At 41.9% G+C, this 23,789-nt stretch overlaps 1 protein-coding gene across 1 annotated transcript in view; it reads right to left on the bottom strand.

Moving 5' to 3' along the window:
• The window catches only part of PNPLA2 (patatin like phospholipase domain containing 2), a 930,557-nt gene that overhangs the window by 838,302 nt on the left and 68,466 nt on the right, over nucleotides 1-23,789 (bottom strand). The window lies entirely within an intron of this gene.

The raw sequence follows: 23,789 nt of genomic DNA, 5'->3' as shown, positions 1-23,789 counted from the left end.
TCCCCTGTCCAACTTCTTAGTTGCAGAGGTAGTAAACTGCTTTAGAATGGTCTGACAAGATCTACTGGTTTGTATGCAGTAGACAGCATTTTGTGTGGGATAGCCTCCATAATCTTCCTACACAGAAGTTAGTCTGCCCATTTTCTGGACCCAGATTGTCCTAAGATCTCCCCTTTCTGAAGCAGTGCATTAGTGGTTCAGTGGCACACCTCCAGTCCACTAGTGCCACTTCTCTTAGGGACATGATACAGAATTCCACCAATGTTTCTACCAACCTCATGAATATCCTCAGTGGTTATCTGTCTTCATCTGTTCCTTGCCTTCCATCAGTTCTCTCAGCACCCCTTTCCCAACCACATACCAGTCCTTACTCCTATCTATCTACCTCTTTTCATGATGACATCCCAAACCTCCATTGCTTAGTGAACAGTGGCCAAAGTGCTCATTTAGAGTAAATACTTGCTCTTGTGCATTTTTGAACCTAATGCTAACTCTCTTCAACTAATTAATTTCTGTTCTCATCTCTTTCCTTTCTTTCACATTCATAAAGAATAGATTATATACTTCTTATTCCCTATGGCCAGGTCCTCTTCCATGCTTGCATTAGCATTTCTGACCTCCATTTCCATTTTTATTCTTGTTATTCCCTATACCACTCTCTATTTTAGTTCCACCACATTTAAGTTCTATCCTTCCAACTTCCTGCAGATATTATTCTGCCTTTAAGCCTTGAAGGCCTCCTTTTCTTTTTGCTTTGTAACTAATTTCCATATTGTATATCTCTTTGCAATATATTTTCCTGTCCGTGTAGCACCTCTGATGCTCTCCCTCTTGTGCTTAACTCAGTATACCAACTCTGTTATATTATGCACATCTGCAGTCCTACATGTCTATGGTCTACCTGCCCCTGGCCAGAACAGTAAACCATTCAAGTGTATGACAACTATTAGGTAGTAGAACTTCTATTATCACTCCATCAGTTTCCTCTGTTCAATTTAATGCTCTGTTCAGCATCCAGCCATTTACAGTTCATTTGTTTGCCTTTTGTGTGAATACTTCTTCAGCAGCTGCTTCATTTATTTCATTTCTAGTTCTCCTGAGATGCTGCAATATATGCATTGTTTTACTGATCAACTGAAATGGTTTACCTTTACATGTGTGTACTCCACATGTGTAAACCCCTAAAGTCCGAAAGGACTTTTTCAAAATTTCGGAAAGTCGAAAAAAAATGCTTGGAATGTACAATGAGCGAATGCACAGTGACATTCGCTCATTGCAGGTTCGGCATTTTGGGTGCGGACTGCACTATAGTGGGGATCGGGAAATGGACTCTTTCCCCACTGTAGTGTGAGCTCGGAGTTAGAATATTAAAGTAGGGGTGTGTGTTCGACATTGTAGTTCAAAACTCAACGAATATGCTGTTCGATTTGCTGAGTTTTAAACTTCGGTGACGTTCAACATGCAGGATTTGGCATTCCGGTTCGCACAATGGGTGTGCAGGTGTTAATAGTCAAACATTTTTTACTTCTCCCAAGTGTTTAAGCAAAAAGCAAAATAGCAGACATATGATCAGATGTTTTACAAGGTTAAAGGTGGCAAACATACTCTGTGTAAAGATCAAAAATGAAAAATGTAATTAAAAATACATTATGACTCAAAAAAGCCAGTAGTTAAGTCTGGATACTTTGCTATGCGATATGGCCTGAAAGCAAGTATGCAGAAGTAATGCATGTACCTTGTTCTGAGTAAAGGAGGATGTAAAGTATGGGCATATTGCTGGTACAAGACATTTATCCTAACTTTTTAACATAAGCTATTTATCCCTCTCCCTATCCCTCCTCTACACACATAAACAAAACGGAGCTAAAGTTGTCAAACTGTGTTTGTCAGTCACAGATGAAATCTCACAAGAGACAATACGTCCAGTTATGAAAACCACACTTTTAAAAAGACAAAAGAAAGAAAGTACAGTTTTGTACCTACCATAAATGTAGATGTTCGAGGATCCACATTGCTGCAGTCCTAACCATTGGGTAGTCCGCTGTCCAGTCGGCCCGAATACCAAAGTATATGGCTGACGTCGGTCACGGCGCATTAGACTGACGTCAGTACGTCAGGGTACTAATGCGCATGACCGACGTCATATCCTCAGTCTTTTCTTGCCCCAGATGTCAGAAGACCCTAAAAAGACAAGGCCAAAACCAAAACACACCAAATATACCTGCACCAAAAACATATATAATATATACAAAGGTACCAGAAAACAATCTCACCTACACAACCACCCCTAAACACAGAGGGGAAGGAGGGAGGGTAAATTGGACTGCAGCAATGTGGATCCTCGAACATCTACATTTATGGTAGGTACAAAACTGTACTATGTTCTTCATTCCACATTGCTGCAGTCCTAACCATTGGGTAGAATCCCAAAGCAGAGGTAAGGGAGGCTGGCAAATCATAAGGAAGCAGGAGCTGATAACATGCCTTGCAAAATAGCTGTGGCAAAACCAGCCCTAGACTTAGAGTAGAGAGGAAGGTGGTAATGCTTAGAGAAAGTATGCACTGAACTCCAAGTAGCTGCCTCCAAAATATCCTTAGTTGCCACCCCCCTTAGAAATGCTGTTGAAGTGGCAGTAGCCCTAGTGGAATGAGGCCTAATCCCAGCTGGAATCTCTTTGCCATGATGGGAATAACAAAATGCAATGCAAAACCCAATCCACCTAGAAATAGTTTGTTTTGACACAGGCTTGCCCTGCGAACTCAAAGCAAAAGAAACAAACAACTGCTGAGACTTTCTAAAATCCTTTGTCCTGCTTAAATAATAACGCAATTGCCTGTGTACATCTAAAGTGTGCAAAATCTTTTCCCCTTTATTTTGGGGATCTGCATAGAAAGTAGGCAAATGAATAGTTTGGTTTAAAGCCACACTAGAAACCACCTTAGGCATAAAGGAAGGATTAGTACGTAATGATACCCTATCCTTATGAAAAATCAAAAAAGGCCCAACCGCCATAGGGGCCTGTAACTCAGAAACCCTTCTTGCAGAAGTAATGGCCAACAAAAAAGCAGTCTTCCATGACAAGTATTTCAGGTCAGCAGTAGCTGCAGGCTCAAAAGGTTGTAGAGTAAGTTTCTCCAACACAAAATTGAGATCCCAAGCAGGAGTAGGAGCTCTCGTGGGGGTCTTATATTCTTTGCCCCTAAGAAATTGCTTGAATAAAGGATGTGAAAACAATGGTGGGTCACAATCATAGTGAGCTGAAATTGCTGCAGCATGAATCTTAATGGAAGAGAAAGACAAACCTTTGTCCAATAACTCAGTAAGATATTGAAGAGCCACACTCAAATTAGGCTCCGAAATCTCCAAATTCTGTGCTGCAGTCCAAAATAAAAATCTCTTCCATTTTTCTGCATACACTTTCCTCGTACTAGGTCTTCTGGCTTCCATAATCACATTTAAAACCTGTTGAGGAAGTTGAGACCTGCTGTCTTTCAAAACAGAACATGCCAGGCTGTTAGATGAAGAGTTTGAAGCTTGACATTGAGCAGATGACCGTCCCTCTGAGACAATAGGTGTGGAATCAAGGGTAAAGGCCATGGAGGCTTCCTTACCAGACTCCTCAGTAATGGGTACCAGTGCTGCCGAGGCCAATCTGGAGCTATTAAAATCATCCTTGGCTTGTCTTGTCTGACCTTTAGAAGCACCTTTGGGAGAAGAGGCAGAGGTGGAAAAGCATACACATGAAGATTTTTCCAACTGAAAGAAAGAGCATCCACTTTCCAAGCTGTGTGATGAAATCCCTTGTGCAAAACTTTGGCAGCTGGTGGTTTAGTGGAGAAGCGAACAGATCTATGTCTGGAGTTCCCCATGACACTGTCAATTTTGAAATACATGAAGATCCAGTTTCCACTCGTGGGGATCCATGATTTGTCTGCTTAACACATCTGCTAAGGAGTTCTGTGCTCCCGGCAGAAACCTTGCCTGAAGAATTAGTTGCAAGCTGAGCGCAGTCTCCCATAAAATCATTGCTTGCCTGCACAATGGGTAAGAATGTGTTCCCCCTTGTTTGTTGATGTACCACATGACAGTTGTGTTGTCTGTTAGAATCAACACCTGCCCTGGAAGAAGTAACTCCTTGAAAGCCATTAATGCAAACTGGACTGCTAACATCTCTTTCATGTTGATATGTAGATGCTGTAGTCTGGCAGGCCACTTGTCTTGTATCCACTTTCCATCTAGATGAGCTCCCCAAGCAATGTCTGAGGCATCTGTCGTTAGAATCTGACTTGCCTCTGGCCGGGTCACAGAGAGTCCCTTGTTTAGGTGACATTCCTGAGCCCACCACAAAAATTCCTTTTGAATGCAAGGTATTATTTGAATGACAGTGTCCAAATCCTGGCAGTGCTGTGTCCATAGATTTTTGAGATACCATTGTCGCTTCCTCATATGCAGTTTGGCATTGGGAAGCACCAGAATACAAGATGCCATGAACCCTAAGGCTTGAAGGACTGTCCTTGCAGTCAGCCCGGACTGAAGAGATAATTGATGGAAGTAACTGGAAAGATTCTTTTGTTTGTCCGGGGTTAGAAAGGCCATCTGGGCTGCTGTATTCAGTCTCACACCCAGAAAGCACATGTCTTGAGAGGGTACTAGACTGGACTTTATTTCATTCACAGAATACCCTAGGCATCTTAGCACTGCTATGACATATTCCAAATGCTGTAGAAGGTCTTCCTTTTCTTGAGCCAGAATCAGGCAGTCGTCCAAGTAAGGATAGATTTGAATTCCTTTTAGCCTGAAGTAAGCTATCACTGGAGCCAGAACCTTTGTGAATACTCTGGGCAGTAGATAAGCCAAAGGGCAATGCAGAGAACTGATAATGAGAATTTCCAGCTCGAAAACGCAGATACTTTCTGCAACTTAGTCTTATAGGCACATGAAGGTAAGCTTCCTTGAGATCTAAAGTTACCATCCAGTGATCTTTGCCCAGTAGAGGTAAAAGCTGTTGTAACGTCAACATTTTGAACTTTGGAATGTCCAGATAAGTGTTGAGGATAGATAAATCCAAAACTGGTCTCCACGTGTTCCCCTTCTTTGGTACTAGGAACAGGCGAGAATAAAATCCTAGGCCCCTTTCTGGCACAGGAACTGACTGAATGGCTCCTATTTGGAGTAACAGAGAAATTTGTCTGCGAGCCTCTGTTCTTTGTAGAGGAGGAATGTCTGGCATGCCTTTGAAAGGAGGCAAGGTATGGAAATAAAACCTGTAACCGTGGTGAATGATATCCAGAACCCATTTGTCTTGGGTAATTAAATCCCAATTTTCTTTGAAAAGAGACAGTCTTCCTCCTAGAGGTGCCGCCAGGCGAGAAGGTACTGGCAGCTGAAAAGGCAGGTCATTGGGTCTGCTTACGAAAGGACTGACCCCTGCCCTCACCAGAAGTCTGAGCAGGTGAACTCCCTGTCCTAGGCCTAAAAGAACCTTGAGCTCTGCCCCTACCACATCTAGACCTACCCCTAGACTGGGAATCATAAGCAGGATAAGTCCACCCCTTAGTAGGCCAATTTCTACTAAACTTCGGAGGCTGTACCTGCAAAAAATCCTTAACAGTTTGCATAGACTTAGCCTTGTCCTCCATTTTCTTTAAAACTGCTTCCACAGGCGAACCAAACAACACATCAGACTGTAAAGGAGCATCCAAAATCCTTGCCTTAACATGCTCAGCTAAGTTCTGATCTCTCAACCAGGCGTGCCTACGAAGAACAGAACCAGTGGCAGCCACCCTGGAGGAGGCCTGCACAGCATCAAAACCACATTGCAAGGAATGTTTACCCACTTGTTCAGACACATGAACTAAATCCTGCAACTCTTTACACTCAATACCTTCCGCCAGAGCATCCACCTTAGATTTCAACTGTGAAAGAAGATAATTCTGATATTTTAACATGTGAAACTGACAATTCAACGCCCTCATGGCTAAAGTGGAAGAAGTATACACTTTCTTTCCCCATCTATCCAAAGCCCTTGCCTCTTTATCAGGAGGGACAGGATTTTTAACAACTGAGGCCTTCACACCTTTAGGCCCCTGAGAGACAGTTTCCAGGTCTGCCCGAGGACTCTTAAAAAGATACTTATGAGCGTCAGGCACCCTATAATACCTATCCGGTTTAACTGGGGCAGGAGGCAAAGAATCAGGATTCAGGGAAGCCTCTGCAAAAACATCTTCCACCACATTCAAAACAGGAGGTATAGCTAAAGGCCTATGCTGGGGTAAAAACAAGAATTCCCTAAGCCTTTTCCTGGAATCAGATAAATCTTGCCCTTCCCATTTAAAATGCTCCCTCATGGAATGCAGAGTCTCTGAAAATGAAAAATCCTCAGGAGGAGAAGCTGAAGGAGTAGAATCATCCACATCAGAATCAGAATAAGGAGGGAACTCCTGCAAGTCTTCAGCCGAAGACTCAGAAGCCTCCGAGCATTGCTCAAAACTCTCAAACTCAGGTTCCACCCTAGACCTCTTATCAGGAGGGGGCATAGAACCCCTTATCATAGTAATCAAATCCTCTGCCATTTTAAGCATATGTTTCTTAGGCAAAGACCCTGAGGCACTAGGAGAAACCCCCACTGAAGCAAAACTTGGCCTGCCCTCAAAGAAGCCTTGGAAACAGAAGGGAGGCTCTAACCACCTTAGGAAGAGAAGGAAGAACAGCCACCTGAGAAGCCCCCTCAGCCTGGCCTACTTCCTGAGAGGATACATCCTGTAACAGTAAAGTCTCTCCCTGAGACTCCAAAGAAACACCTGGCAAAACCTCCGGCTCCACTGAGCCCTCTAAAGAACCGACGTCTGGGACTGTCGGTTCTTCCACTCTAGGCTTTGCTGCTTTGTCCTTGCGTTTTTTAGCCGAAGCCGGCGTCGGTGCATCCGACGGCATTTTATAATTACAACGCTTCCCAAACACTAACCTGGCACAGTCTAACCTTCTCTTAATAGTGCGTTTGTTAAATCTAGCACAAGAGCGGCATCCAACAACGTCGTGCTCAGGCCCTAAACAAGGTATACACAAAGTATGGTAATCCCTATGAGGTATCTGTTTCCCACAAGAAATACAGTTATTCACTTTTTCTGACATCCGGTTAAATACTGAGGCAAGAAAAAACCAAAATATTCCCCAACGGGGTACTTAGCCAACTTTGATTCGGTCTGAAACTCTGGCTTCAGAAACTTTCAGAACGCCAACCTGCACTCGCAAAATTGCTTCTGCATCGGACCATGCGGCAAAAAAGACTGAGGATATGACGTCGGTCATGCGCATTAGTACCCTGACGTACTGACGTCAGTCTAATGCGCCGTGACCGACGTCAGCCATATACTTTGGTATTCGGGCCGACTGGACAGCGGACTACCCAATGGTTAGGACTGCAGCAATGTGGAATGAAGAACATCAGTAGGATTCTGCTGGTTAAAGACAATATTAGGATTAATACAGTAATAGGCCGTGCTGTGAGATTGGAGATTTTTAATGTATCCTTCCTTCAAATCACACAGCTAACTAAGGGAATGTAAATGTAGCCACATAATGACCAAACAATGACTTGAATGAGGTGCACGAAGTAGTGGCCAAACAGGAATTAGTACCAAGAACTATAAGTACATGATAAAGCCAAAAGAGTTCAACCACAGAGCATAATATAAAGGTAAAGGAGTTCAAAAGGATTAACAAAGTACTTTCCGACTGAAAGGTTAAGATAAATCTTGAAAATTACACTGAGCATAAGCAGCAAAGAGTCACAGCACAGTGCTCAAAACATGTAGATGGTATACATAAGGGAACACTAGCAGAAGTATAGGTTGACACACACCATTCAGAGTCTGCATAACCACATTAGATGGGAAAATCTTTGAATGGAATGTATGAGCCAGCTATCCCCTTATGCTGACAGACTATGTTGGACAATTTAAACAAGTACATTCTATTTCACTTTAAATATGCAAATACAATGATTGATATTCTAAGGGCACAATCAATGGCAGACTTTCTGACTAAATAATTGGAAACAGGTTTAGAATGGGCTTGAAATGCTAAAGTGTTTAGCTTATAAACAAAAGCCCTTCTTATGTTGGAAGGTGGAAACTGATCAGTTTTTGCTGCAACAGAGACTTCCAGTTTCATTGTTCCAGCTAAAGAGTCTTTAAGAATTTAAACTTTCTACAGCAGGTAGCCACAGTATGGGAACATCATAGACTGATTTCATATTGCTGCTACAAAATTTATGTCTTAAAACTATTTTGTTCCAGTCCATCTCTAATACTACCCTGTAGGGTATATTAACAGGCAGATTGTCAGCTCCTTAATATCAGAAACATTAAATCATTTTTTACCAGTATTTTTTCACCTGTACACCTCTCAACTGTCCAGAATTTCACAATATCCAGAATATTGTGTAATATTTTTGGCTTATTACTCATAAAATGCAAATCACTGTGTACCACAATCACTAAATAATGACATACATTTGAATTTCAGACTTCATATCCTTCAGAAAATGCATGCTAATTAAAACATGTTATGCCATCATATTTCTAAGTTTATAAGAGGCCTTTCAAAATCTGTCTCTATTTTTGGCTTCCCATCCCATTAATTGTACTTTTGTTCCTGATTCTTGTGCTAAGAGCTTGACAGATATGCAGGATACCTATTCCTATCAAGATTCAACCCTTTACCCTAATCCTGGGTGAATTTAACTACCGAAACAAAGACTGGAAGAACTACTCATGCCAGAACACAAATGCCCAGAGATTCCTCAATTTTGTGAACACAAATGCTTTGGAACAGACAGTTGATACCCCCACAAAAAGTGATACTATCTTGGACTTAGTATTAACCAACATGACTAACTACTTCAACATCCCTGCAGTATCATCTTCCCTGGTAAGATCCGACCATAAAGCGGTCACTTTCAAAGTCATCATCTCCCCCGACCCTTTTCTAGCTAGGGTGAAACAAAAAAAAAACTCTCCAAAGCTGATTACAGCCTCCTGAGGGATGATATAAACAGCTTTACAGCCCCTTCCCCCTCTCTAAGAACTGACATTATCATCAGCCCCCTTTTTCCCATTTTTTTACATGGGGTTGGGGTATCGTATTAACTGTCGCCAACTCTCTCTATTCAGTGCCACTCTCCTGCCTTCTTCAACACACATGCCTGACTGTCGCAGATCTTCTTTCACACAATCCATCCACCTCTTTGCTGGATGTCCTCACTTCATCTTACCTTCTTCCTGTCTGTCCCAAATCTTACTCACCAGATTGTCTTCTGCTTTTCAACACATGTGCCCAAACCACAGTAGTATGTTTTCTTTGATCTTTTCTGCAATTGGAGCCACTTTGGCTTCTGCTCTTATGTCCTCATTTCTTCGTCTGTCCCACAGTGTGCATCCTATCATCTTTCTCAGGCACTTCATTTCTATCACTTCTAGCTTCTTCAAATGTTCTGCCTTTAATGCCCAGGTTTCTGTACCATACAGTAGTACTGGTTGCACCACTGTCTTGTACACCTTACTTTTCATCTTCTTTGGCATTCTTTTGTTATAGACTACACCTGATACTCTATGGCAGTTGGTTGCAGCTCCTCTGATTCTAGGTTTGACCTCTTCATTCAGACTAGCCTTCTCCTCAACTGCTCCTCCCAGATACTTGAAGCTGTTAAACTGTTCCACTATCTTCCCTGACACCAGTATCCAAAACTATACCAAAACACTATACGAACATTTATATAGCTGCATGGAATCAGGAATACCTGACAGGACTAAATCATCCTGTGCAAGGAAGAGTAAACGTGTCTTGTGGACATCTGCAATAAATAAACTCTATAACAAAATAAAACATTTGCTGTCCAGAACCAAGAAGGAGCAGGTGCCCAATTGGAAGCAAACTCTCCTTAGCCTGAACAAGCAAATAAGAGCACTAGTGAAATCCTCCAAGCAAACATTGAGTCCAAATTGGCTACGTCTACTAGAGACAATCATAAGGCCTTCTTCCCATATGTCCACAGTCTCAAAGGAAACATCTGTTCAGAACTGGTGGTCAAGTACACCACATATACAAATGCCATAGATATAGCAAACTTGCTGGCTGACAGATTCAGTGGAAATGTCACCCCTCTATCCCCCCCCCCCCATCAGTAAATCAGGACATTCCCAGCACCTACCCTCTTCCCCTTATATCTAGGGATCAGGTCATCACTGCTCTCTCAATACAGCCTCCATGGGACCCGATAACATCCCAGGCTGTATCCTACATAAACTCAGGCAGGAACTTGCAGCAGCAATAGGTTCCCTATTCAACCAAAGCCTAAGTGCCAGCTTTATCCCAGCTGAGTGGAGGACAGTCACTGTCATCCCTTTACACAAAGGTGGAGCATCCACCGACCCAGGCAATTACAGGCCCATCAGCCTAACTAGCCTAATCTGCAAGGCCATGGAATGCATTATCATTGACCTTGTAAACAAGGACATTGGCAAGCTCCAAACGCTTGATCCCACACAGTTTGGTTTTGTCAAAGGGAGATCATGCCTGTTAAATTAGACTGACTTCTTCTAAACAGTCACCAAAGCTATGAACGAGGGGAAGATGGTGCACAGTGCCTACCTTGACCTAGCCAAAGCCTTCAACACTATTCCCTACTCGGCGGGTATAATAGATAAACTCTTCCAGCTAGGCATCAACCCATATGTTACCAGATGGGTAGCTAACTGGCTCACTGATAGAACCCACTCAGCCAAAATAGGGGAAGTCACCTCTACTAGGAAACCCGTAATGAGCGGTGTACCCAAAGGATCGGTCTTGGGGCATCTTCTGTTTGGGATATACTTTTCTGAGGTGCAAGCCAAAACCAGTGTTCTGTGGCTGACCAAGTTTGCAGATGACTGCAAGCTGGGTGCTGTCTTAAATTCTCCTAGTGATGTGAACATCCTCCAATAGGGCCTTACCCAAACTAATGACTGGTGCCAGAAGCATGGCCTCAAACTGAATGCCAAGAAATGCATCATATCCCCTTTGGGGAAAATGGTGCCCCCACTAATTACATCATTAATGACAGTGTGCTAAGCATACAATAAGTCGTGAGGGACTTGGGCACCCAGATTGATAGCAAACTGGCTTTTGACCACCATGTTACCTACACTGTACGGAAGGCTTTCTACATGGCCCACCTCATAAGTAAGGTTATTTCATCCAGGAACAAGGAGGTCATAACATCCCTATACTCCTCCCTTATCAGACCCATTATTGAGTACAATGCTTCCTTCAGCATGTACCTTGCCAAGCACATGCAGCGGCTGAAGAGACCACAATGGTACCTGACCAGGAAAATCCAGAGTCTTAAACACCTATCCTGTACAGATAGACTAAAAGCCCTGTCCCTCAACTCAGTCTTGTAGAGACTGCTCAGAGGTGACCTGTGTCTTGCATACAAGGCCATCTCAGACCCAGCCTTGATGGAGTTGCTGCATATCCGTGAGTTAAACTCCACTCGTGCAACCCACAAGTAAGGCCTCAACATGGTCTGTGACATTAATAGAACTTGTTGGCAGGATAAATTTGCATCCCAGACTCCCCCATCTGTGGAATAGACTTCCTCCCCATGTCAACAGACTACCTCACTAGCCCTCTTTAAGAGTAACCTGGACAACTGGATGGGAAACAGAAAATACACCCATGAGACCCCACCTGTGTCGCTGCTGGATGGGGGAAACAGGTGCTGATTTTGTGGGAACATGGGCGAAATTCTTGTCTCGGCTTATAAGGGCCTCCAGGCCAATAGCCTAGTATTGTCCTATGAGCCTATGAGTATGCTTTGTTTATACAACACGTTCTGTAAAGAATTACCACTAAGTTTATAAACGTAAAGTTATTCTAGCATAATGGCTTTCAAGCATGAATTTTGACTAGTGACATACCAAAAATACACACAAATAGGATGATCACATGCACTTAACATCTTCTTGTAACTTAAGCAAAGGTGCCACTACAGCTAAATCCACTGTTAACTTTGCTGTAATGAACTCATGGTCTGAAATGCCTATGCTGTTGTAGTTTCTATAGATTATTTATATGATCTGGATGGGCAGGCACTTTATGGCACTGGTGACTGTCTACTTTCAATTGCATGATCTTCATTTACTGCATACCGCTCTACTGTCCAGATTTTCACAGAATGTCCAGATTCTTGTTTCATATTTTTGGCCTGTGGAATGTATAATTTTCTGGCAAATCAATGGGTTGATCTGAAGACTGAAGTCACTACATAATGACAAACATTTAAGTTTTAGACTTCATATCCTTCATAAGTAACATGCTAACACACATGTTGTTATTCTAACAATGTTCTAAGTTTATAAGAGCAATATTTAAAAGCTGTCCTTATTTTTGGCCCTTTGTCCCCCCATTATGTCACGCTTTGTCCAGATTTCTGTCACTAATAGGTCCTACAAAATACCATTCCAAAATACTGTTATGCCAACACCCATTTTTAAGATCAGTGGAAGGATGTCTATCTGAGAAGCTCCCTTCTAGTTTACAATGATTAAGCACAACTGTTGCAGTACTGGTTTAGTGTAAGGACATGCCAAGTAAAACAGCAGACTACAATTGGGAGCTCTCACCGAGCTACAGGAAAAAGGCATCTCCTCATGTTGCTAATGTTACCACAACAGTTAGTATACTTGCCTTTGGTGCAGATGGCTGTGGGTTCTGCTCTCAAACCATATAGATGGGTTACTGACACTGCAGTGCAGTATAAGGGGGTGCTATACAACTGAGTGTCATCCTTTGGAGAAGATGGTAAACTGAGGCCCCATCTGCTTGTGTTGATAGTAGATGCTGTGAAATCTTTTGACAACCACTTGCTCCCACAGTAAACAAATACAGTATGTAAAAGATGGAATGATACTATGACACTGGAATCAATCCCCTCATGTAACAAAAAGCAAGACATCAAACAGGTTGTCTGCGCATACACCTCTCCTCTCACACAAGATAAAGTCATGACACGTAAACCCACATATGCAGAGGTACCCACTAAGAGCCTACCAAAAGATCAGAGTAATCCCAAGAGCAAATGACTCACACATACTACAGCATGACTAAAATGTGCTACACATAACAATACACATAAAGCAACTAATCCCCTAAGGCAGAACACCTCAAGACAAAAATGTCCTGGTCATAGGAGATGCCATAATGAGACAACACATATGCCGCCCTCACCAGACTGGACAAGGAGAAGGTCAAGGACAGCTGCCTGTCAGATGCCAGGATTAATCAAATCACACATGCACTTAAGTAACTCAACAACAATTACCATTATGACTCTGTTATAGTACATGTTAGGGTGAATGACTTGAGATGTACCTCCCTGAACTCTATGAAGAGACATGACTGAACTCTCACATTATGTGTCCCAAGCAGATATGTCCCTAGTCCTAATCATCATTCTACCTTCACCCAGAATGATGCCACAATATAAATAAAAAAATCACTGACTTCAAAAACTGGCTTAGCTTCTGATGTCAATCCAAGGGGATCCAGTATCTGTCAGCCTGGGAAGACATGGTCGACAGACCACACTGCTTTGTTAGAAATGGTCTTCACCTGTCTCCTCTAGGCTTTCATATACTCACAAAGATGCTTGCAACCCCCCCATAGTGCCTTTTTTAGGCAATACCAAAAAAACAAAACTTTTGACGTAAAAAATCCACTGCAGACAAACTCAAGGTTATGCTGCTTAATGCAAGGAATCTAAACAGGAAAATGCTGACATCTGTGCAGTCATCGAGACTTGGTTCAAGGCTGCAGACAGCATCCCAGCTGTGCAAGGCTACTATGCCTTCCACGTGTTCAGACCTCAAAACGAGCATGAGAGAATCAAAGGTGGAGGTGTACCTATCTTCATTAAATCCAAATAAATCTTAAGACTGGTTAAACTGTATAACTCACTGGAGCTACTCCAGGTCCAAATAACTATAGATAAAAACACCCTACCACATCACTGTTAGCTATAGGTCCCCCACCATGCGCCATGAGAAGCACACACTGCCTACCTGGAGTTGCCTGAGTCACTCACTATACATCCAAATACCTTGGTCAAGGGATATTTCAAATATCCTTCTATCAAGTGGGTGACATGCACGAGCACAAGCTCAATCACCCTGAGGTCCCGGGACTTTGTTAATACAAATGTTCTGGTACAGTTATTCTGGGTATTCTGCACCCCCCAGAAATGTTCAGGAATTAGTACTCAGCAATATGGGAGGGGGGGGGGGTCACTGCACTAACCTCCCCCACATGTTCTGCCCTCTCTGGTGATGTCAGACCTTAAATCTGTCTCATTCATAGTAACAGTCAGACCTCATATCTCCAGAGGAGCAATAAAAATGAGAAACTTCTCCAAAACAAACTATAGCCTACTAAGCAATGGTTTGAAGAGTTTCAAACCCCCTGCTAACACAGCCAACAATAACTCCTACGTAGAGCAGTACACAAACGCCCTGTATAAACACTTAAACAACTGTATTGACTCTGCTGTACCTGACAGGATCAAAACCAAGTCCTCCCATAAAAAAAAAATAAATAAATAAAAAATAAAACACTTTGGTAGACCTGAAGTATAAACAGGTTATATAACAAGAGGAAGAAAATGATATCTAAGAACAAGCGGGAATTTAGTCAGCAAAGAAAGAATACCCTCCACACAGGTTCATAGGTGTGTACTAAGCTACTGGCCCTGGTGTCTTCACAAGCCTAGCTCATAGGATTACCCTGGCATCGTGCCACCCGACCTTAGTTCCCAGTGCCTCTGTCGAGTAGAGCCACTGGAGTGATGCCCGGGGTGAATTTTCTATTTCCCATCCACTCATCAAGATCACTCTTGAAGAGGGTCAGTGAGGTGCTCTGTTTGACATGTATGGGAAGTCTATTCCATAGCATGGGCAGTCTCTAGGTTATGAACCTGTCCCTCCAGCACGTTCTGTTGACTGTGGTAATGAGGTTGAGGTCTCTGGAGTGTGTGGTGCAGACATATTGGGATTTCTTTAGATGTAGCATTGCTAACAGAGCTGGGTCAGATATGGCTTTGTAAGTCAAGCAGAGATCGCCTCTAAGTAGGTGATATAAGACAGAGAATAGTTGGTGTTTTTTGAGTCTGTTCATATAGGAGAAGTGATTAAGGCCTCAAATCCTCTTTATGAGGTACTTTTGCGGTCTCTCCAGTTGTTCCAGGTGTCTGGTGAGGTACATGCCAAATGGGGCATTGTATTCTATGATTGGCTTAATGAAGGAAGAGTAGAGGGAGAACATGACCTCTTTCTTTCTAGATGCAAAACCCTTAGTAATGAGATGTGCCACACAGAAGGATTTTCTGACCACAGTGGCAATGTGGTGCTCAAAAGAGAGGTTGCTGTCAACTTGTGTTCCCAGATCTCATAACGGCTTCTGTGTTCAGTGGACTACCATCAATGTGGTAATTCATGGGAACTGGGTTTTCCAAAAGGGGATGACGACACATATTTTGGCATTGAGCTTAAGGCCATGGTTCTGAAACCAGTCGTTGGTCTCAGTGAGGCCTTTCTGTAGGATGTCAACAGCACTTGGGGAGTTAATAATGGCTCCCAACTTGCAATCATCTGTGAACTTTGTCAGCCAGAGTCCCTTTGTGTTGGCCTGGACTTCTGAGAAGTAGATACCAAACAAGAGAGGACCCAGGACTGATCCCCGTGGGACTCCACTCATGACTGGTCGGCAGTCTGACTTGGAGTCAGCTACTTTCACACTGTGGGTTCTATCTGTGAGCCAGTTTACAATGCACCTAGTGATATAGGGGTTGATGCCTAGCTTAGTGAGTTTTTCCTATGATTCCTGAGTGGGGAATGGTATCAAAGGCCTTGGCCAGATCAAGGTAGGCTGTATGAACCACCTTGCCTTCATCCACAGCTCTGATGAATGACTCAAAAAATTCGACCAAGTTGAGCAGACATGATCTACCCTTCACAAAACCAAACTGTGTGGGATCCAGAGTTTGGAGATTCCCTATATCCTTGTTTATTAGGGCCATGATGATGCGTTCCATAGCTTTACATATCAGACTTGTCAGGCTAATGGGGCGATAGTTCCCAGGGTCTGTAGTTGCTCCTGCTTTGTGGAGAGGGATGACTGTAGCAGTATGCCATTCGGTAGGGATGAAGCCTGAGGTGAGGCTGTGATTGAACAGGGCACACAGGTGAGGTGCCAGTTCACTCTGTAGTTCATGTAGAACACAGCCAGGGATACTGTCAGGTCCCATAGAAGCTGTATTCTTGGCCTTGGACAGTGCTGTTTTAACTTGTGCAGCAGTAATACTGGGTGCCTGGCAATCTTCTGGTATTATGATTGGTCCTTTGGGGGGAGGGGTAAAGTTGACACTGAATCTGTCGGCCAGTATATTGGCAATAACTGTTGGCTCGGTATATGAGGTACCATTGTGAAGTAGCTCAGAGCAAATCTGGGTATTGCCATGGTGATTCTTTACATAACTATAGAAGGCCTTGTAATTGTCTTTACTATATGCTGTAATTCTGTTTTCATACCTAGCTTTAGAGGATTTGATGAAGGATCTTAACTTTTTGTTGAGGCTGATAAGGGAGTTTTTCCACTCTTGGGACTTCACCTTATTCCGCATCAGTTTCCTCCTTCTGTTGTAGAGTTTGTTTACGGCACAGGACCACCAGACTGGCTTGCTTTATTTTCTTGGTTCTATTGGGTATGGCGAGATCCATGCATTTCTGTACATGTTCGTACAGTGCATTGGTGTATGATTCGGCGGTCATGCAACTATTCTCCATTTGCATGGGTGCCGTGAAGTTAACCACCTCTGCTTTTAGGAACCCAAAGTTAGCTTTGGAGAAATTTTTCATGGTGCTTACTTTTGTGGGGGGGGGGGGGTGGATTTCCAAGGTGATTAGTTTGTGGTCAGATCTAATTAGGGAGGAGTTGACTATTGGTGTCACCCATGTTAGTAATGACCAGGTCAAAGATGTTGCTGCCTCTAGTGGGGGTAAGAATGAGCTGGTCCAGGGCATTGGAAATAATGAATTCCAGGAAACATTGGGCAAGTGTATTGGTACATGAGTAGTTTTCCTAGTTATTGGAGGGGTAGTTGAAGTGGCCCAGTATAAGAGTGTTAAGTTGGATCCTAACATTCTCCAGGGTGCTTAAACAAGCAAATCAGATACCTGATAAAGTCCTTTAAAGCTAGCTATGAGGCTAAATTCACTTCCCAAGCTAAAGACAATCACAAGGCATTCTTTAGCTATGCCTGAAATCCGAAAGGGAATACGCAGCTATGTGCCAAATTCATATTGGATGGTACCACTCACACTGACACTAAGGAAATTGTCGATCTGTTAGCTGATAGATTTGACACAAACTTCACCCCCTGTCCCCACCAGCCATACTCCAAAGAATACCTGACACCTATCCTCTCCCCAGTATCTCCAATGAGCAGGTCATATCTGCGCTCTCCAAAGCCAAAAACACAGCCTCTATGGGACCAAATAACATCCCAGACTTCTTACTAAACAACCTAAAATATGTCCTAGCAGATCTACTTGGCACTGTCTTTAACCATAGCCTGAGCACTGGCTTTGTTCCAGCAGAGTGGAGAACACCAACTATAACCACCTTGCACAAAGGTGGGTCCATCAACTGACCCTGGGAACTATAGACTCATAAGCCTAACAAACCTTATCTGCAAGCCATGGAAAGAATCATCATGGACCTTATCAACAAAGACATATGCAACCTTCATACTCTTGACACAACCCAGTTTGGTTTCATTAAGGGTAGATCATGGTTACTAAACCTTGTGGACTTCTTAGAGAATGTCATCAAAGCACTGGACAAAGGCAAAGCAGTACATACTGCCTATCTTGACTTAGCCAAGGCTTTCAACACAATCTCTCACTCAGATATCATCGAGAAACCCTCTCAGCTGGGGATGCCCCCCACTGTAGATGGAAGTAGCAGTCCACAAAACATCACAAAAACTGATAGGCCAAAGGACAGCCATAAAGACGACAGTGTGGACTGTTGAGGATAAGAAAGAAATTATGTATTATTACTATTATACAAAAAGCCAAGACTTTCCAGACACAAGATATACAAAAAGATTGAGAGAAATTACAGAAAATAAAAATTCTTCACAATAAAAACTGTAAGAAGCCTCAAATAAAAAATTGTGTTCATTAATACAACAGATTTGTGAAAAACATTATATAGACCAAGAAACTTTGATCTGTTTGGAAAAAGAAGCATCTGAGATCTAGAGATTTTTGAAAAGTATAAAAAAAGAAATATGGACATGGGAAAGAAAGAGAGATTTGATATGGTGCAATAATTGTGCAAAGGCAAAAGACAAATTAATCAATATAAAGAAGGCAGCTCCAAGGATATTTGAAGAGACATACAGGCAAATTCCAGATATGGAAAATTTCACAATAAAAAAATAATATGACAAAGAAGGAATGAAAAAAAGAAGATTAGTAAAGTGGAAGTTAAAAAAAAAACAGAAGTTGAAGTTATGGAGTACCTGCAAAGTGAAGGATTTGGTGTAGAAGGTCTAAAACAGGTCACATCACAGCATGGTGGAACGAGTCCCTAAAGTAAGGAGAAACAGGAAGATCAGAAGACATTTGAAGAAGAAATATGGACATGGGAAAGAAAAAGAGATTTAATATGGTGTAATATATATGCAAAAGAGAAAGCAACGCTAATCAATACAAAAAGAGCAGCACCAAAGATATTTGAAGAGAATTGCAGGCAAAGGAATCTGGACATGGAAAACTTTACAATACAAAAAATAGTAAGAGAAAGAGGAAAAGCAGAAAAGGCGATTAGTAATGGAGAAGTTAAACAGAAACTGAGGTTTTGGAGTACCTGTGAAGTGAAGGATTCAGTGTAGAAAATTTAATTCAGAGAGCACCACAGCAGGATAGAGCAATGGACATCCAAATTAAGGGGAAACCACTGGAACAGGATGCAATTGGTCATGTGCCATATGAAGATATTTTGAAGTCTTCCACAGGAAACCAGTATAAATGTTCACTTGGAGTTGAACAGCAAGGGAAGGAACAGGAAACTGCGGAAACTCTGACACAGTCAGTGCCGAGGAGTGATAGGCCAGTGAGTTCCCATATGACAGAGCAACAGATGGCACAGGATGAAATTGAAGAGAATGTGCCACAGGAAGATGCTATAGAACTTTATATAGAATGCCAGCAGGAAATGGAAAACAAAAAATGTGCCCTCAGTTTAGAAGAAAATGAGCTAACAGAAGAGTTGCTTGATTTAATACAGATAGACTGCAGAAGGTCAATAAAACCCAAAAAGTCAGAAGTTTGATGAAACAAATGAACATATTAATTAGGACTGTCCATAGAGATTCATGCGATATACCAGAAGTAAACAGGACGCATTGCTATGCAGCTAAATTAATAACTGATAAAGTTCTACCACAAGAGCACAGGGTAGTGAGGGAAAAGAAGGGGAGAAATTGAATACCATCATGGAAGCAGTGAACACAGAAAACAATAAAGCAATTAAGACAAGAAGTGTCATTGTTAGAATAGTATAGAAAAGGGAACAGATCAACAATACTTAGAAAGAGAGATGTGATCAAAGCAATGCGCAGTATTAGAACCGATCAAGATCTGTCATGGACTTGTTGCATCTTGAGACTTTTTATTTAAAGGACTAACTCATCTCTGCTCTGGCACCAAAGTAGAATTTATAAACTAGGAAAAACAGAGTCCTTTTCACTCATAAATATTCTACCCATACACATAGAAAATATGCCTAATCTAAGCATCTCTGAGTAAATGTTAAAATTTTTAGTACAGGATGCCATACCTAGCTCTTTTCAAAGACATCCGTCACACAAGTGGTGACATGCAAGGAGCTTTGAACTAATAATGCAAATCTCAGTTGTCCAAAAGTGAACTTTATCTATTAAAAAACAGTTCAGTATTTTAGTATAGAACAAAAGAAGAGACCTGAACCAAAAAATGAAAGCTACAGAATAAACTTTATGAATTAGTTATTGGGCTAACTTCCGTGACTTCTTTCTCAGTTTGCTGCTAAAGCCATTGAATGTCTCCTGCCATTGTTTTCTGCAATCAAGAGCCATCAACACTGGCCTAGGGTTTGTGTGTGTGTTGGGGGGGGATACTTCCACAGGCAACTGCAAGTCCCTCTGCTTAGCACGTTCAGTAAGGAGTACTTGTTCATTTGATTTTATTTTGTGAAAGCTCTTGTCATATTTCTGGTACATTAAATTGTTTGGCAAATTATTTTAAATTGTCATTGCTGAATTGCTACAAGTTGGTTGGGGATTCTAAGGGGGCTGGTGCTACAGGCTCTATTTTTAAACACTAAACTTGGTGGTCTACTGAGTCAGTAAAGTTTAAAAGTCTAGTGGCTGGTAAAAGGCCACCTCCAACAGAATGTCCCTCTTCAAGTGATTCATAGCATCTTTAGATGCTACCTCACACATCCATTTAGGGTCCAGTTCCAAGATTCTTTGACCAAGTTGCAATTTATCAACTTCACAATTAAGTTATTCAACACATACTGATCTTGAGAAATGTTCTACTAGGTCTGTCATTGTATTTAAATTGCTTGTCAGGTACTACTCTGCAGTCACCAGGGCTTTAAGAATCTAATTCTGATATCAGTATTAGGTTTATAAGTAAAACTGCTACTATTTTGTTTGTCTTTCTATACTGGATTTATTTATTATTTATTTGTTTAGTGGCATTTGTTTACCAGGAAGGTCCACTGGGCCAAAAGAGCCCATTTTCAGTGGAGGCCCGGGGAGAAAATCTCCACAAGGCAGTTAGTATACTAGTACATAGAAGTCAAAACAGTTAGTAAAATAAAGGCAGTAATATACAGAAACAGACAATATTATACGTGACAGAAAAGGAAGCATCAAACATACAAAAATTACAGATTATTTGAGTTTAAAGATACATACTTTCTAAATAATCACACATTTGTTGATGTCTTATTCAATTAAAGAATACAATAGAGATGAAGGCTATCATATGAAATTATTTTCAAGGTTGTAAGAGTATCAGCTTCTGCAATAGTGCATGGAAGTGTGAAGTTGTTAATTTACATGATAAAGAGCAATATGGATGTAATAAGTCATAGATAGATAGTTATGCATGGGTTGGTAGTATATTAGTGTTTAAAATGTTGGTTTATTAGTAGGTAGTTTAATAATTGAAAAGGAATGCATTTTTCTAGGATTTTGGAGGGGGAGAGAATAGCAATGGGTCGAAAGTTAGAGATATCTGTATTGTTGCCACCTTTATGTTATCCAGAAGTAAGAGGGCATGTGCCCTAAACTGGAAACATTCCCTCCTCAGCTTAAACAAATAAGACTTCTTGTAAAGTCCTCCAAAGCAAACTATGAATCCAAATTAGTGTCATCAATTAAGGACAACCATAAGGCGTTCTTTAGTTACATTCGTAGCCTAAAAGGTAAGATGCAGATTTGCGCCAAACTGGTAGTTAATGATACCACATGCACTGACGCTGTGGACATAGCAAACCTGTTAGATGACAGGTTTTGTGAAAACTTCACTTCCATGTTCCCACCTCACATACCCCATGACATTCCTTCCACCTGTCCTCCACCTTATATCTCTACAGAGCAGGTCGTAAATGCCCTCTCTAAGGCCAAAAACATAGCATCTATGGGACCTGATAACATCCCTGGCTGTGTCCTACATGGTCTCCAATAAGAATTAGCAACACCATTGGGTGCTCTTTTCAATCATAGTCTAAGCACTGTCTTCTTCCCAGCTGAATGGAAAATGGCCACTGTTATCCCCTTGCATAAGGGTGGTGCATCCACTGACCCCAGGAACTATAGACCTATTAGACTGACTAGACTTATCTGCAAGGCCATGGAGTGAATCATCATGGACCTTATCAACGAAGATGTAGGTGATTTCCAAACATTTGACACTACTCAGTTTGGATTTGTCAAAGGGAGATCATGCCTGTTAAACCTGATGGTGTTTGAGACAGTCACCAGAGCCCTGAACAAGGGGAAAACTTTGCATACAGTCTATCTGGACTCGGCCAAGGTGTTTGACACTATTCCCCCACTCAGGCATTACTAACAAACTCATACAGCTAGGTATCAACCCTTACATCATTAGGTGGGTCGCTAACTGGCTCTCCAATAGAAACCATAAGGTCAAAATAGGGAAATCCACCTCCAACAGTAGACCCATAAACAATGGTGTTCCACAGGGATCAGTCCTGGGATCACTATTATTTGGAATCCATTTCTCAGAAGCACAAGCAAAAACTAAAGGTCTGTGGCTGACAAAGTCTGCTGATGACTGCAAACTGGGAGCGGTCATAGAATCTCCAAATGATGTCAACATCCTACAAGAGAGCCTTACACAAACAAATGATTGGTGCCAAAGTCACAGCCTTAAACTCAATGGAAAAATGTATTGCTATCCCTTTCAGTAAGAGCGATGTTACTACTAACTACCACATCAATAGCAACACCCTAAGCACACACTCAGTGTTGAGAGATCTGGGCACACAGGTTGACAGCAACCTTACCTTTGTTCACCATGTCTCTACAGTGGTATGAAGGGTATTCTATATTGCTCATATCATAAGTAAGGGCATTGCATCCAGAAAAAAAGAAGTTATAACCATGCTGTACTCTTCCCTCAACAGCTCAATAATTTAGTACAATGCCCCCCCCCCCCTTGGTATGTACCTTTCCAGGCACAGGCAGCAATTGGAGAGACCACAAAATTTCCTGAGGCAGAGACTTCAAGGTATTTAGCATCTGTCCTATGTTGATCAGATGAAATCACTGTCACTTTTCTCTGTTTCATAGAGACAACTTAGAGGCAATTTCTGACTCTGCTTTATTGGAACTGCCGCATTTCTGTAAGTCCAATGGCTCACGGATTACTCAGTCTAAAGACCTTAACCTGCTATGGGACATTAATAGAACCTGCTGGAGGGACAGGTTAGTCTCACAGAGGTTACTGCACCTGTATAATAGACTTCCAATTCATGTCAAAGCAGAGCACTTCTTTGGCTCTCTTCAAGCGCAATCTGGATGACTGGATGGGTAACGATAAATGCAACTCCGGGTTCCATCTGTGTCTCTCTTGGACAGGGACAATAGCGGGTGATCATGGAAATAAGGGCAGAACTTGGCTAGGCTTGCAAGGGCCCTAGGACCATTAGCCTAGTAACTTCCTATGATCCTAACAACATTGTGAACAATTTGACACCCAAACCACTACACAAAACTGTAAACTATGACTTTTTTTTTTTTTAACAATTGCTAAATGCCCTTTATGCATAGTGTCCAAAACAATGGTATGCAGCACAGAGAGAGTACCATTTCATTTATCCATAGTAAAATCTGTTATATAGGGATAACTGTTTGATCTTGGCTGCAAATGCAGGGCACAAAAAGCATACACTCATGGATGATCATTTTCTATCATTGCCATAGAACTATAACAATAGTAAGATATTCCTAGTATTTCTATCTGCCTTGCTCTGAAAACTTTTGCTAGTTACTATCAATTGCTGCATCATACTGATCCAGAGAACACTTTCACTACTTCACTAGTACACTACTTTTGTGCACAGTCATAAGACAATCATAACAACCATCAGTGAAATGATGCTGTTTGCT

The sequence above is a fragment of the Protopterus annectens genome, chromosome 9.part0 (genome assembly GCF_019279795.1).
Source record: "Protopterus annectens isolate FY-2018-M chromosome 9.part0, PAN1.0, whole genome shotgun sequence".
NCBI lineage: Eukaryota > Metazoa > Chordata > Ceratodontiformes > Protopteridae > Protopterus > Protopterus annectens.
Note: the sequence above shows the minus strand (reverse complement) of the source record. Positions and strands in the feature narration are given on the sequence as shown.